The following is a 16,500-nucleotide window of genomic DNA, read 5'->3' as shown; positions in this document are numbered from 1 at the left end:
CCACAGTAATGATCGATGTCCACACACACAATGAAATGGATGAAAGTTTTCTGAGTATGTACAACAAACCTCGATGGCGAGATCGATTGGCCGTGGATGAGGTGTTATCTCAGGACAGGAGCTCGACTAGTGTGCCTTGATCTCCGGGAGAGTGAGTGGACAACGTATTGTCCCATCTCCAATGGCTATCGAGCCATGGGGCCTCCCGCCACTACATATCATCACAAACTCTGGATCCAAAGGTTCCTGGCTTAGGTCAAAGTCCTCCCCTTTCCAAGCCTTCCCCACCTCCCTGTATTTCACGAGCTTTTGGTGGGATGAGATGTTGGTGAAGTTCTTTGGATCATTCAGGTCAGACTCAAAGAATGCGTTGGCCTTCTTGTAGGAGCTAGTATGGGCCATGCCATAAAGGTCGTACAACTCTGTCATCTCCGTCTTATTGTGATGCGCCTAAAAGAGAGGAACAAAGTATTAGTAAAGGGCTCAAGCTGACAAGAAAATGAATTGCATGAATCATGAAGAAAACCACATACTCAGTTCCATCCGACTTGAAGTAAGTTGGCGTTGCCTTGATGGTGTGGCACACCAACCATTTGGCCACGCTGATCCTTCGCATTGTCATGGATGGCTCGCCAGTTGTCTCTACACCACTCATCCACCAACGCCCCCCAACAATCCATCTTATCCGCACACCATCTCGGGGGCACCTATAAGTTATTAAAAATAATTTTGAGCGCTATGCCTATGAATCAAATCAAGAAAACTATGTACAAGGCCTTAAGAATAGGTAATTACCATCATGTACTGCTCCTTCTTCAGATACTTTCCACGGCACTCCTTCTTCTGCTTCTTAATACCACGCGTGGCGTAGTAGTCTCGAATAGCCTACGGTCGAGCCTCGTGGCGTAAATTCTGTAACAACTGCCTTCACTCGGGCTCGAGAACCTTGCCCGCCGCTGTAACATCCCAATTTTCCTAATTGGGAATGTTCTACAAATGTAGCTAAGTATCTATGCATTTTGTTTGCAATAAAGTTTTGCATTTTATTTCTGTCAAATACTTGCTTTTGCTTTTCTATTTTTCCTCCCCGAGAAAATGCCCCGACAAAATTCTTGCAAGCAAGAAAGAGCGGAGGAAAATGACCCTCCACAATGTGAGGCATTTTTGAAATTAATTAAGCCAAGAAAACCCCAAGTTTATGGGGAAAATATTTTACCAAAAGAAATATAGCATAAGGATTTTTTTGCTGAAAAAAACATTTTTAAAAAGTTCTTAGTTTGGTTTTGGAAAAATGATAATCAATTAGGAAATATTTTTCTGATCGATTTGGTATATAATACTCCATATAAATTATTTCCTTTTATTCTTTTCTTGATGTTAAAAAAAATCAGGAGATTTTTTGGGGCCAGATCCCCCATCACCAGGGATCCAGATCCCTGCGCCCAACCACCACCAGCCCCTCCAGCGCACCCCCTCTTCTTTTATTTTTTTATTCTCTTTCCTTCCTTCCCTCTTCTTCTTCCTTCCTTCTTTCTTCCCCACGAGACTTTCCATCCCAGCGACCAGCACCCTTTCCATGGCGCCACTCCTGGATCGCCGGGATCTCCCCGATCTCGCCTCCCCCTTCCTTCCCCCCTGCCCCTATATAAACCGAGCCCCCCCTCGGCCCCTCCTTCCCCACGCCGCCACGCCCCCTCGCCGCCTCGCCCTCGCCCCACGAACCTCGCTCGAGCCAGGCTCCAGGAGAAACACCTCCTCGCCACCCCGGCCACTACCACCCCTCCCCGCACCAACCAACGCCACCAACAGCACCCTCGCCTCCACCGCGTTCCATTTTTTCACCCAAACCCCGAGCTCCACCGCTCCACGCCACCCCCGGCACCTCACCGGAGTTCGGCCAGCATAGTAGCCTCCCAACCTCCCCGAGCTGTTCCCCGGCCACGAGAAGCCTCGCCGTCGCCGCCATCCAACGGAGGAGACCCGCCGCCACCTCCCCAACACCTCGGACGCCGTCACCGACCACCGCCGCGACACCGACGACGAGCACCACTTCCTGCCTCGCCAGAGAACCAACTGCCATGGTGAGCCAGCTCCCTGAGCACCCCATCTCTCCCGTAGCCGTTCGATCGTAATCTAATGCGGTAGATTAGAACACCCGTACCCTTTCGGTCTTTTAGATAAAACCAAGCCGGTTTTTATTCACTTAAATATTAGTCGAAGAGGAATCGGTTAGATTCAGGCCATTTGCTAGTTTTCCCCGCAGCAAACGAACCCGCAACCAATCAGGGGCTGCCACGTGTATCCCTGTGCGTTAGAATCAGTTTTTCTTTTTTCTGTTTTAATTCTGAAACACAGAAAGTCCCAATCTTGTTTTGATCATAGGTTTTGATCCCGAATTCCAATGGAGTTGAAACTTGTTCCAGTAGATCACAATTTTTCTGTAGTTGTTAAAAACATATAATTTGTCTATGTGTGAACTTTTCAAATTTGAATTAGATCAGATTTAGTTTAAACCTTGTTTTGCTTATTCCAGGAGTTTAAAAATAGCTTTTACTTTGATTCTTTTTGCTACTGCTTCCTAGTGATTATATCTTACTCTAGTATAAGTTTCAAATTTATGTAAATATTTTTACTTGGGGTTTTAATAGAAACAATTTCTGCCTTAGTTAGGTGAAGTGAATTCTTTCACTTTATGCCATAGCTACTTTATGCTTGTGATGTTATTTTACTTGTTGATGATTGTAGTGCTTATGGTGTGTATTTGCTTGTATCGGTAGATCACCTGGAGTGCGAAGCTTGTTACTTAGAAGCGCTCGATCAAGACAACTATCATCAAGGCAAGTCATTTTGATCATACTATCTCCTATGTTTTTCTATGCATGGTAGTTTCACCTTTCTTTGCCCAATTGCATGCTGAGTAGGTACTTCAAAATTATAGTCATAGGTTGTAGTATCATGTGGTAGGCACAGAACAACCCCGATACTTGGCCCGGGACGACAAATTTCATATTGCTATGCTTGAGTAGACGGGATTCTGGTTGAGTGCATAACACGAGTGATGCGAGGATGATTAAATAACCAAGACCGGTTAAGACAAGATTTTCAAGACCCCGTGAAGAAATGCAACTCTGGGTGAAGGACGGTTTGACGGGCTCCCTGGAGAAACCAGTGGACGACCCCGGGATGTTGGAGCGTGCCATGACATCTTGCGGAAAGCTTCACCCAGGCTCGAAGAGACGGACGGAGCCTTCAAGACCCAAGGCTTACCTGCACAGCCACAAGTCATTATGGGCTCTGGCTTGGTTGGACAACGTGGCGACTCTGGATAGGCGGTGCCAGCAGATGTAGAAGAACCGTAGGATTGGATGGGCACCGACAGGGATTCAGAGGGACCTGTTGAAAGACCATGTTTTGATCATCCGGTCTTCAAACACTCTGAAGTGCGAGGACATACTCTGAGGCAATCAAATCTTGTGGGGAACGTGTGGAAAACTCTGGAGAGTGCCCAAACCTAATCGATTAGCCGCGTCCACGGTCATGGACAACGTGAGCCGAAGGCATTGAAATTTCCCTGAACTCTCGACACAACTTAATAATGATGTGGGAATTATCAACAACTCGGTACGAGAATTGGTTGGCGGAACCATCTCGTTAACAACAAACAATGTAGTAATATTTTGCTTTCCGCCCTCTCTTGTTGTAGGAGAAAATTGGCTTTATGCTAAAACTTCTAGCCCCACCTACCAAATATGCATGTAGAGATAGTTGGTTATTATTTTTCCCCTCTCTTTGATGACTTGCCGGCATATTCCATATGCTGACCTACACGGCTGCATCGTATCATGTTGCAGAGTACTTTTCCATCCAGGAGTGAGGCTACGATCTACGCTCAACGACATGCCCAGGAGTCGGATGGACTCGTCTACCAGATGCTTCCGCTAGTCTTTGTTAGATATCTCATGAGATGGCCTTCAGCCACTTTATTGTAATTCATTATTGTAATAAAGTACTTGATCTGAGGTTTCGATTAATAAAGTTGTATGATTGAACTCTTGATATATACATTGATGTACCGAGTGTGTACAAGCATGATCTTGTGATGGTATGGAAACACCAGAGGCTTGCCTCGTATTGAGTCGGGTCGCTACAGAAATGGTGTTAGATCACACGTTGACTGTAGGACGTAACCTCTAGGAATTGAAAAGCCTTAGGAAGAAAACTATATTCTTATGTCTATAAATCCTCTATTTCTGACTTCTCTCCGATTTTCCAATGTTTTAGATGGCCACCTTCATCCCCGTTAATTTCACGGAGTTTTGCCAGCCCGACGCCACTATGCCTTTTGGAAAGGAGCTGATACAGATCACCAAGGACTTGAGGATTGCTCTGCCGACTATCACAGGGAAGCCTACTTCATCTTACTCGGAGGATTCACGCTACAGGATTGAGGTGCACGTTCCCGGAAGGACATTCGTGCCGTGCATTGAGCCTGTGGACTTCAAGTTCATCGCACCCAACTGGATTCTCAGAAGGGACATGGTGGTCCATTGTGCACTCGGACGTATCAAGGAAGTGTACAGAGGCTGCCCTATTTCACCTGACCTATTCACGATATCCCGGAGAGGAGAAGATGGAGAAATCATCTCAAGCAAGACCAAGGACGCTCTCCTGTCCTATGCCCAGACCTTGGATAAGCACAGCGGGACTCTGGAGCATCGTGTGATCAAGGACACCAGGAAGATCAAGCAATTGTCGCTCCGCGAACTCGAACTCGAAGAAGCAGCCCGGGAAGCCCACTATGAGCACGAATTGGAGGTGAAGGACTTTCTGGAGAGGATCGAGAAGGTGAAGACTCGAGTCACGTGCCTGGAGGAGGAACTGGACATGGGCGAGAACCTTCATCCCGAAGGAGACGTAGCCCCCTTGATCAGCAATGAAGAGGACTATGAAGAAAGCTCCACCGAAGCACCCACCACCATGCTTTTCTGAGGAGGACACTTAGACTAGTCCACCAAATTTATCTTACTGTTAAACGCTTAGGCCGATGTTTAGGTTATCGAATTTTGTATCCCCGCGTGTGAACCTTTTGTGATGGTATTGAATAAAATGTGTGGTGTGATACTTGGTTGTTGAATTTCATATGGGTAGTGTAATTACTCTTTAGACCATTGTTCTACGCTAATCTCACCCCTCTACAAACACCAGATGCCTCCGAGACATGCCCCTGCTTCCAACTTCTCGCCGGAACTCACTCAGTTGATTCAGCAACAGAATACCCTGATGCAGCTGATCATCCTGAACCAGAACAATAACAACAACCATCATCCACCCCAGGCCGACAATCTCACCCATTTCCTGAGGTTGAACCCTCCGACTTTCTCCAGCAGCATTGAGCCCATTGTGGCAGATGATTGGCTCTGCAAGATGGAGCGGGAACTAATCACTGCTGGTTGTACTGAAGCTGAGAAGGTGCGCTTTGTCATGCATCAACTTGAAGGCCCTGCAGCTACATGGTGGAAGAACTACACCACCACATACCCCATTGCTGGAGTCACTTGGGAGCAGTTCAACCAAGCCTTCCGCACCGCACATGTCTCAGCTGGTCCAATGAGTCTGAAGAAGCGTGAGTTTTGCAACTTACGCCAGGGAAATCGCTCTGTGGCTCAGTATGTCGATGAATTCAGCATGCTTGCCCGTTATGCACCTGGAGATGTGGCCGATGATGCGGCCAAGCATGAAAAGTTCTTGGAGGGACTCAATGATGAGCTGAGCATTCAGCTGACTATAGCCAACTTCAACAACTACCAGGAGCTGGTAGATAAGGCCCTCATCTTGGAGGGGAAACATCAGCAGATGGAGAACCGCAAGCGGAAGTATGGCAATGGAAAGTTGAAATCCGGCACTCAGCAGAAGCCTCGCTACACCCCCTACTCAGGGAATACCGGGACTGGATCGGTAAGTTTGGAGGACACGTCTAGCATAACCACCCAGTGCACAACCATGGAGGCCACAACCATGGAGGAAATGGGAACCACTGCAACAACAACAACTTTAAGAATGGCGGTACCGGCACTCAACATCATTCAGCTCCAGCTCGGAAGGATCTGAATCACATCACCTGCTTCAAGTGTCAAAAGACGGAACACTATGCCACTGAATGTCCCGAGAACAAGCACGGAAATGGAAACGGCAACGGCAACTCTACAGCAAAGAAGCCCAATCCTTTTCCTCGAGCTCACGTGAATCACATTGATGTTGAAGAGGTCTATGATCACCCCGATACTGTGGTCGCTAAGTTTTTGCTAAATTCACGTCCGGTATTGGTACTTTTTGATTCTGGTGCAACGCATTCATTCATATCAAGGGCAGTTGTGGAAAAGTATAGTTTGCCAACTAGAACCCTCAGCCATCCTATTAAGGTCAGTTCCCCAGGAGGCATGATGATAGCCGGGATAGGATGCCATGCTTTGAGTCTCAACATCGGGAACCATAAGTTTCCCACCGACCTCATCGTATTAGAGTCTCAGGGATTGGATGTAATCCTAGGCATGGATTGGTTGGCCAAGTACGAAGGGAATATGGATTGTGCCCTTAAGTCTATTTTTCGCACCACCCCCGAGCAAAAGCGGATTAAGTACGTGTCTCAGTGGCCGACACGGAGTAAACGAGTAAACTCTCTCACGGGAGTAGTCCAGCAGGAAGTACCGATTGTACAAGAATACCCACATGTATTTCCGGAGGAATTGCCGGGCATGCCACCTGATAGAGAGATTGAGTTCCTGATTGAGCTATTACCCGGAACAGCCCCGATATCCAAGAGACCCTATCGGATGCCCACAAATGACTTGGTAGAAATCAAGAAGCAAATTAAGGAGTTGTTGGACAAACGGTATATTCGCCCAAGTTCTTCACCTTGGGGAGCCCCAGTGCTCTTGGTTGAAAATAAGGATAAGTCCTTGAGAATGGTTGTCGATTATCGTGCATTGAACGAGGTTACCATCAAGAACAAGTATCCATTGCCGATGATCAATGATCTGTTTGACCAGTTAGTTGGAGCCCGAGTGTGACGCTTCTCGTCAAGGACTCGGAGGAGTGCTCATGCAAGAAGGTAAAGTTGTAGCATATGCATCCAGACAGCTCAGGCCCCATGAGTTGAATTATGCCACGCATGACCTGGAGCTAGCTGCCGTAGTGCACACTCTCAAGACTTGGAGACATTTCCTGATCGGAAATAGTTGTGATGTTTACACTGATCACAAGAGCCTGAAATATATCTTCACGCAGAAGGAATTGAACCTCAGACAGAGGCGATGGCTAGAATTGATCAAGGACTATGACATGAGATTGCATTATCACCCAAGCAAGGCAAATGTTGTAGCCGATGCGTTGAGCCGCAAGAGTTATGTGAACACAATCATAGCGGGAGGATTACCCCGGGAGTTAGCTGATGATCTCCGAGAGATCAAATTGGAAATAGTTCCAACAGGATTTGTAGCCACACTGGAAATTCAGTCCACTTTGACAGAAAAGATCCGCGAAGCTCAGAAATCAGACAAGGAGATAGCTGAGATTAAGCAGAAAATTAAAGACGGGAAGGCTAAAGGTTTTCGTGAGGATGAACATGGAACATTGTGGTTTGAAGATCGCATTTATGTGCCCAATGATCCCGAACTCAGGAAGTTGATACTTCAGGAGGCTCATAATTCCCCGTACTCGATACACCCCGGCAACACCAAGATGTATCTGGATCTGAAAGAAAGTTTCTGGTGGACAGGAATGAAGAAATACATTGCCGAGTTTGTAGCAATATGCGATGTTTGTCAGCGAGTAAAAGCCGAGCATCACAAGCCAGCAGGTTTGCTTCAACCTCTGTCGATACCCGAGTGGAAATGGGAAAAGCTTGGTATGGACTTCATCACAGGATTACCCAGGACCCGTTTTGGCTATGATTCTATTTGGGTTGTGGTCGATCGTTTGACCAAGGTAGCTCACTTCATTCCCGTGAAGACTAGTTACACGAGTGACAAGCTGGCCAAGATATATATGACCAGGATCGTATGTCTGCATGGAGTACCGAAGAGTATTGTGTCAGATAGAGGGACTCAGTTCAGTACATGAAACCTTGGGAATGAGATTGGAGTTCAGTACAGCTTTTCACCCACAGACAGATGGACAGACCGAGAGAGTCAATCAGATTCTGGAGGACATGTTGAGAGCTTGCGCACTAGACTATGCGTCTAGTTGGGATGACAATTTGCCTTATGCCGAGTTCTCATACAACAACAGCTACCAGACCAATCTGAAGATAGCCCCTTTCGAAGCTCTATACGGAAGGAGGTGCAGAACACCGTTGATGTGGGATGGAGTTGGAGACCGACAACTTTTTGGTCCCGACCTTATCCGAGACTCTGAAGAGAAAGTCAAGCTGATTCGTGACCGACTCAAGATAGCTCAGTCCAGGCAGAAAAGTTATGCTGACAGCAAACGCAAGGAAGTAACATACGAAGTGGGAGACCGGGCATATCTTCGGGTGTCTCCACTTTGAGGAATCAAGAGATTTGGTGTGAAAGGAAAGTTAGCAACCCGATTCATTGGCCCCTACAAAATTCTTGAACGTAGAGGCGAAGTTGCGTATAAACTGGAACTGCCGGAAGGATTGTCCGGAGTTCATGATGTCTTCCATGTTTCCCAGTTGAAGAAATGCCACGTTGAGATGGATGATGTTCTGTTGAGAGATACAGTGCCCCTAGAGGCCATACAGCTTGACAATGATCTGACGTATGAGGAGAAACCTGTTAGGATTCTCGAGACTGCCAACAGAGGTACCCGCAGCAAGATCATCAAATTCTGCAAGGTGTTGTGGAGCCACCACACCGAGGAAGAAGCCACCTGGGAACGAGAAGAAGATCTTCGTCGAGACCACCCGCACCTATTTTCTAGCCAACCCGAATCTCGAGGGCGAGATTCATCTTAAGGTGGGTAGGTTTGTAACATCCCAATTTTCCTAATTGGGAATGTTCTACAAATGTAGCTAAGCATCTATGCATTTTGTTTGCAATAAAGTTTTGCATTTGATTTCCTTCAAATACTTGCTTTTGCTTTTCTATTTTTCCTCCCCGAGAAAATGCCCTGACAAAATTCTTCCAAGCAAGAAAGAGCGGAGGAAAATGACCCTCCACAATGTGAAGCATTTTTGAAATCAATTGAGCCAAGAAAAACCCAAGTTTATGGGGAAAATATTTTGCCAAAAGAAATATAGCATAAGGATTTTTTTTCTGAAAAAAAACATTTTTCAAAAGTTTTTATTTTGGTTTTGGAAAAATGATAATCAATTAGGAAATATTTTTCTGATCGATTTGGTATATAATACTCCATATAAATTAATTCCTTTTATTCTTTTCTTGCTGTTTAAAAAATATTGGGTGATTTTTTTGGGCCAGATCCCCCATCACCAGGGATCCAGATCCCTGCGCCCAACCGCCACCAGCCCCTCCAGCGCACCCCCTCTTCTTTTTTTTTCTTCTCTTTCCTTCCTTCCCTCTTCTTCTTCCTTCCTTCTTTCTTCCCCACGGGACTTTCCTTCGCCAGCGACCAGCACCCTTTCCATGGCGCCACTCCTGGATCGCCGGGATCTCCCCGATCTCGCCTCCCCCTTCGTTCCCCCCTGCCCCTATATAAACCGAGCCCCCCTCGTCCCCCTCCTTCCCCATGCCGCCACGCCACCTCGCCGCTTCGCCCTCGCCCCATGAACCTCGCTGGAGCCAGCTCCAGGAGAAACACCTCCTCGCCGCCCCGGCCACTACCACCCCTCCCCGCACCAACCAACGCCACCAACAGCACCCTCGCCTCCACCGCGTTCCATTTTTCCACCCAAACCCCGAGCTCCACCGCTCCACGCCAGCCCCCGCACCTCACCGGAGTTCGGTCGGCACCGTAGCCTCCCAACCTCCCCGAGCTCTTCCCCGGCCACGAGAAGCCTCATCGTCGCCGCCATCCGACGGAGGAGACCCGCCGCCACCTCCCCAACACTTCGGACGCCGTCACCGACCACCGTCGCGACGCCGACGACGAGCACCACTTCCTGCCTCTCCGGAGAACCTACTACCATGGTGAGCCAGCTCCCTGAGCACACCATCTCTCCCGTAGCCGTCCGATCGTAATCTAACGCAGTAGATTAGAACACCCGTACCCTTTCGGTCTTCTAGATAAAACCAAGACGGTTTTTATTCACTTAAATATTAGCCGAAGAGGTATCTGTTAGATTCCGGTCGTTTCCTAGATTTCCCCGGAGCAAACGAACCCGCAACCAATCAAGGGCTGCCACGTGTACCCCTGTCCGTTAGAATCAGTTTTTCTTTTTCTGTTTTAATTCCAAAACAGAGAAAGTTCCAATCTTGTTTTGATCATAGATTTTGATCCGGAATTGCAATGGAGTTGAAACTTGTTCCAGTAGATCACAATTTTTCTGTAGTTTGTAAAAACATATAATTTGTCTATGTGTGAACTTTTAAACTTTGAATTAGATCAGATTTAGTTTAAACCTTGTTTTGCTTATTCCAGGAGTTTAAAAATAGCTTTTAATTTGATTCTTTTTGCTACTGCTTTGTCACATCCCTAACCCTTAAGAAAGATAGCATTGTGCTCATGTCTTCTTTGCATTTGCATCTAAGAAGTTGCAACAAAAACAACAAAGTGGCAAAGGAAAAACTCAAAACCCTAGCCACCATTTCAATTAAAGGAAATCTCAAACTAGTTCAAAATCAATGAACCCAAAATGGCCTCAAGAAATGTTCAAACTTTCTGATAAATCATGAAAGTAAATGAGCATTGGAGAAAACTATTTTCTTGACACTTTAAGCTTTTTGAATAAATGAAAAAGGCTACTGGTTTCAAGTTTTAAATTTGAAATCAGAAACTATAAATTTCCAAAAATGTTGAAAACCTTGGAAATGGTTGGGGATATTATAACAAATATTTCAGGAGTTCTAAAATAGTTTTTACTTATTGTTTTGGAGCTGAATTAATTAGCAAAACAATAATTAGCAAAATAGAAAAACAAAAACAGAAAAAAATGGAAAAACCTTACCTGTCGCCTAAGCCTGGCCCGGCCCATCCCTGGCTCGTCCCCTCCGTCGCGCCAGTAGGCAGCACGAGGTGGCCGCCGCCCCCTCCGGCGCGGCCACGCACCTGCGTGCCTGCCTGGCCGCCGCCTCACGCTGGCGACGATGGGGATAAGCTCCCCAAGGCCTCCCCTATCCATTCCCCGCCTCGGTTCTCTTCCTCCTCCCGGATCTCCTCCTCCTCCTTGCTGCCGCCATTAGAGCCGAGCTCGAGCTCGAGCTGCCCGTGCCCCTGGCCATAGGATTCCCTCCCAGAGCACGCCATTAGCTCTGCCTCGTCGCCCTGGTCATCTCTGCAGAAGCCGAAGCTTCCTCGAGCCCTGCAACTCCCGCAACGCCGTCGTCTTCCACCTCCGGTCGCCGGACCTCTCCCGTCGATTCGTTGCCCCCAGGCCTTCCCCGAGCCGTCTAAGCTCTGCTATGCACTCCCCGTGAGCATGCGGTCGTTTCCCCTAAGTTTTCCCCGTCGATCCCCTCCTCTAGCTCTAGTTTCACCGGAGCCCGAAGAGGACCGCCGCTGCCGCTCGTCGCCAGTAGCCCTCCGATGATCAGCTCGTCCCTCCGAGGGCACCAGCAGCTCCAGGTCGACGCGTAGATGCTGTAGCAGCAAAGAACCGAGCGTAGATCCCTCTGATTCAAAGACCCCGATGACGCCCGAGCCTTGGCCGCCGCCAAGCTCGTCGCCGGCGTCATCTCCGGCCAGATCAGCCCCGGCTAGGTGCAGAAATGAAGCTGCGGGAGACGTGTCGTTCCTCTGGTGCTCTCCGCGCAGCATTTGGCCCCATGTGCGCCGTTTCCGAGCCCCTCCGCCGTGCTGGTGGTCGCCGGAGGCTCCCCGCCAGCGAGGACGACCTCGCCGCCGGTGTATGTCGACGTGACAAAGCTAACCCAGCAACTCAGCACCTAATCACTCGCTGACAAGTGGGCCCAAGGCCAAGTCAAACCTCAGTTAGGGCTGGTCAGCGCGGGATTAGTCCTAGAGAGGCTGACCAATGGGGCCCCCCTGTCAGGTTTGACCTGAACAGGTCGGCTGACCTTCTGACGTCAGTCTGATGCAATAAATAGAATTTCCAGTATAAAACTAATTCAGGAAATTGCTAAAAATTGTAAAAATCATAGAAATTAATCTATAACTCCAATGAAAATAATTTATATATGAAAAAGTATCAGAAAAATTCAAGGATTCTGATTATGCTATTTTCAACCATGTTTAAAAAAGTTACAGAACCCTAAATTGTGGAATAAGGAATAATTCAATTCTTATAATCACCTTTTAAATGGAATTTGCAAAAATATTCAAATTTCATTATATATACAATGTTCGCCACTGTCCTAATTACAATTCAGTACCATAACATGACATTTCATGCATGTTAACATCAAGTTGATCTGAGCATCAGATCGAATCAATTAAACCGGTATCCGAGAATACCCCGTTTGAATTGCTATTCGAATGTGATTCAAATCAACTCTAAACCTAATACATGTTGAAAATAATAACTTATCACCTTGCATTCTCATGCCATGCTCATGCATCATTTTGAGTGCATATGATTGTTATTGAATGTTGCCATTCATTTCGGTAGGCTCCGCACCCCCGGATTCCACCGAATATCCGTCTGACGGATATCGTTCCTCCTCTCAACAACAAGGCAAGCAACCCTTTTGATCATCCCGACAATTCCCATGTTCTTGCTCCTGCACCTATTTATTGCATTTAAGATCAAATGCTTCAACTGCTTTTGCCACGATAGTTGAACCCACTTCCTTTGCATGACTTAACCTTGTCACAGTAAATAGCCGAACCTTGCAACCTAGCATACCTGGTAGTTGCTTGAACTATGATGTGCCTTATCCTGCTATGCATGCTATGCTTAGAGTTGTGTATGGTCTGTCATCTAGGAGATGAACAGAAATGTGGAATGTGTTCGGTGAGCAAAGGTTGTGTGTTGAACTTGATTTGGTAAAGGTACCGGTGAAAGGCTGTGTAGGAGTACATGGCGGGTTGTTTCATTGGAACCGTCCTTAGGAACTGAGTTCCGTGTATGTATTCCAAGACTAGATACTACCACATGCTGGGCCCTGAAATATGACCCCGCTCGGCCTATTAATCGCGTAGTACCCGGTCCAGGAGTTGCAAGTAGTTTCTGGTGTTTATAGTAATGTTGGAGGCCGTGCATGGTGCTGACCTGAGAGGTGGGCTGTGATGCGGTAGGCAGTGGCACGGTGTACCAAGTGGCACCCGGATGGTGGGCTTGGGAACCCTGCGCACATCGTTTGAGGCCGTGGCGGAAACCTCGGCCGGACTTCCGTACGGGTTACTCTCAGATAGGCGATAAACCTGGACTAGGTACTAGTGTGGTTAACGGTCGTGGCCGACTCCCTCGCTGGGCTTCCGCTTGAAGGTTGCCGAGGTGCATGACGTGCACATAGCGATAAGTGGCGAGAGCGTGTGTGACGAAGTACACCCCTGCAGGGTTATGATCTATTCGAATAGCCGCGTCCGCGGATATGGACTACTTGGAGACATATGTTGTTCATAGATAACTTCAATGGCTACTCATAAAATTGTCAAGATAAGCGTGAGTGTCGTGGACGGCATTTCCGTATGGAGACGGAATGATTCCAAGACAGTGTATTGTTGTGGTGTTAGTGGACTCGTGTGCGAGAAATCAAGTTGTCAAAACTAATTTCGAAATTCAAGTTGTCTAGCCACGAGTCAAATGTTGGCTTTCCGCATGAAACCCCACAATACCCTTTGATACCTTGCATGAGTAGTTAGTTCTCCTAAAGTCTTGCTGAGTACCTTCGCACTCATGTTTGCTTAATAAATGTTGCAGAGGTTGCTAATGACCCTAATGGAGGGTTCTTCGTAGACGTCGACGACGACGAGTAGCTGGTGTCCCAGCTACGATCTGGCCCTACGCTGGATCCGTAGTATAGTCAGGCCAGGTGCCTTCTAGTTGCCCTGTCTGTACTCAGACAGTTTAAAACTCTTCCGCTGGCTTGTAACTGAATGACTGTTATTATGGGTCGTGAGACCCTTAATGTGTAATATTATGTGTGTGGCTCTTCCGAGCCTCTTAAATAAAGCTTGTATGGTTATGGTTATGTTGTGATGCCATCGATGTATCTATACATATCGGTATGCCATGCGTACGTGTGTCTTACTTGATATGTATGGGGTTCGAATACCTAGTCGTGAACTTTAGTAGCACTCCTTACAAGGAAATGCCCCTTTGTGATCCAACGAGCCTTGGTAGTTCGCTACTGCTCCGGACACATTGGTTGACCGGCATGTGTCCTTCTTAGCTGCTGTGTTTGTCCCCTTTGGGGAAATGTCACGCGATGTAATGGAGTCCTTGTAGCTTGCTACGACTCGTCTACATTCGTTGATGACCGACACCTGCTTTGTTGGGTCATGTATGCCTGTCCTTGTGCGGTACTGCCACTTTGGTTTATGACTAGACATGTCGATCCGGGTTCTTTGACATTGGACTGCTAGCGACACTATCACATACGTGAGTCAAAAGACGCAAACGGTCCTGGCTAAGGTAAGGCTGCAGCCGTGGAGTTAGCCGTGCGTGAGACCACAAAGGGATGCGATGTGTTACAGGCTAGATTCCTATGGCTTAGGATCGGGGTCCCGACATGCTTCCTAGTGATTATATCTTACTTTAGTATAAGTTTCAAATTTATGTAAATATTTTTACTTGGGGTTTTAAGAGAAACAATTTCTGCCTTAGTTAGGTGAAGTGAATTCTTTCACTTTATGCCATAGCTACTTTATGCTTGTGATGTTATTTTACTTGTTGATGATTGTAGTGCTTATGGTGTGTATTTGTTTGTATCGGTAGATCACCCGGAGTGCGAAGCTTGTTACTTAGAAGCGCTCGATCAAGACAACTATCATCAAGGCAAGTCATTTTGATCATACTATCTCCTATGTTTTTCTATGCATGGTAGTTTCACCTTTCTTTGCCCAATTGCATGCTGAGTAGGTACTTCGAAATTATAGTTATAGGTTGTAGTTTCATGTGGTAGGCACAGAACAACCCCGATACTTGGCCCGGGACGACAAATTTCATATTGCTATGCTTGAGTAGACGGGATTCTGGTTGAGTGCATAACACGAGTGATGCGAGGATGATTAAATAACCAAGACCGGTTAAGACAAGATTTTCAAGACCCCGTGAAGAAATGCAACTCTGGGTGAAGGAAGGTTTGACGGGCTCCCTGGGGAAACCAGTGGACGACCCCGGGATGCTGGAGACATGCCATGACATCTTGCGGAAAGCTTCACCCAGGCTCGAAGAGACGGACGGAGCCTTCAAGACCCAAGGCTTACCTGCACAGCCACAAGTCATTATGGGCTCTGGCTTGGTTGGACAACGTGGCGACTCTGGACAGGCGGTGCCAGCAGATGCAGAAGAACGGTAGGATTGGATGGGTACCGACAGGGATTCAGAGGGACCCGTTGAAAGACCATGTTTTGATCATCCGGTCTTCAAACACCCTGAAGTGCGAGGACATACTCGGGGGCGATCAAATCTTGTGGGGAACGTGTGCAAAACTCTACAGAGTGCCCAAACCTAATCGATTAGCCGCGTCCATGGTCATGGACACCTTGAGCCGAAGGCATTGAAATTTCCCTGAACTCTCGACACAACTTAATAATGATGTGGGAATTATCAACAACTCGGGTACGAGAATTGGTTGGCGGAACCATCTCGTTAACAACAAACAATGTAGTAATATTTTGCTTTCAACCCTCTCTTGTTGTAGGAGAAAATTGGCTTTATGCTAAAACTTCTAGCCCCACCTGCCAAATATGCATGTAGAGATAGTTGGTTATTATTTTTCCCCTCTCTTTGATGACTTGCCGGCATATTCCATATGTTGACCTACACGGCTGCAACGTATCATGTTGCAGAGTACTTTTCGACCAGGAGTGAGGCTACGATCTACAATCAACGAGATGCCCTGGAGTCGGATGGACTCATCTACCTGATGCTTCCGCCAGTCTTCGTTAGATATCTCATGAGATGGCCTTCAGCCACTTTATTGTAATTCATTATTGTAATGAAGTACTCGATATGAGATTTCGATTAATAAAGCTGTGTGATTGAACTCTTGATATATACATTGATATACTGAGTGTGTACCAGCATGATCTTGGGATGGTACGGAAACACTAGAGGCTTGACTCGTATTGAGTCGGGTCGCTACAGCTGCCTCCCTATATCCCTCCTCACACCTATAGAAGGTCTGCCATCAAACAAGAAAACACCGATTAGAACAATAATTAGCTATATTGTTAATTTTATATTGTGTAAAAGGACAATTTACCCAAAAGGTGTTGACCACCATCTCGGCCCTC

This window comes from Hordeum vulgare, chromosome 2H (genome assembly GCF_904849725.1).
Source record: "Hordeum vulgare subsp. vulgare chromosome 2H, MorexV3_pseudomolecules_assembly, whole genome shotgun sequence".
Taxonomy (NCBI): Eukaryota; Viridiplantae; Streptophyta; class Magnoliopsida; order Poales; family Poaceae; genus Hordeum; species Hordeum vulgare.
The sequence above is the reverse complement of the archived record's forward strand: the minus strand, read 5'-3'. Positions refer to the sequence as shown.